Genomic DNA, 647 nt, shown 5'->3' with positions numbered 1-647 from the left:
GCTTTGTGCATAATTAAAAACAAACAAACTCTGCGATACTTTTCCTCTGTAAGTCTGTTCCAATTAATGAATAATTTAAAAGTATTATAAAAATTGAAACATGACTCGATAGACGAACTGTAAAGAGTTATGCATGTTGACCTAGAAGTTTGTCAATGAAACGTAGGGTAGTATCCTTATAATATGATTTGTTTTCTTGGAAGCTTTCTTTCAGCTAACTCAGTAACTTCGTTATGAAATGTGAATTTTGGATTCCTAATTCAAAATGTTAGAACGATGAGGTCCAAGTTCGTTTTTGATGCTTTAGCTTTACCTACTGATTTGCGTGCAGAGACTGCCAACCCGAGGATTCATGGTATGTCTTGTAAATGTAACGGTAAAATTATTTTTTTCCTTCAGATAATAGTAACCCAAGAATTAGTTGTGAGTGCTGTTGATTAGCTTGTTTGTTTACTTACTCGTAGTTAAGCACAAAGCTACACAATGGGCTATCTGTGCTGTGCTCATTGTGAGTATCGAAAACAGTTTAAAGCTTAATAAGCCCGCAAACTTGCTGCTGTGCCACTCAGGGCATTGATTAGCTGTCTCACCTTTAGTCTACTAGTTCAAAATTAGTGATGGATGTGAACAAATAGTTCACACTGAAA

The sequence above is a fragment of the Limulus polyphemus genome, unplaced genomic scaffold (assembly GCF_000517525.1).
Source record: "Limulus polyphemus unplaced genomic scaffold, Limulus_polyphemus-2.1.2 Scaffold612, whole genome shotgun sequence".
NCBI lineage: Eukaryota > Metazoa > Arthropoda > Merostomata > Xiphosura > Limulidae > Limulus > Limulus polyphemus.
The sequence above is the reverse complement of the archived record's forward strand: the minus strand, read 5'-3'. Positions refer to the sequence as shown.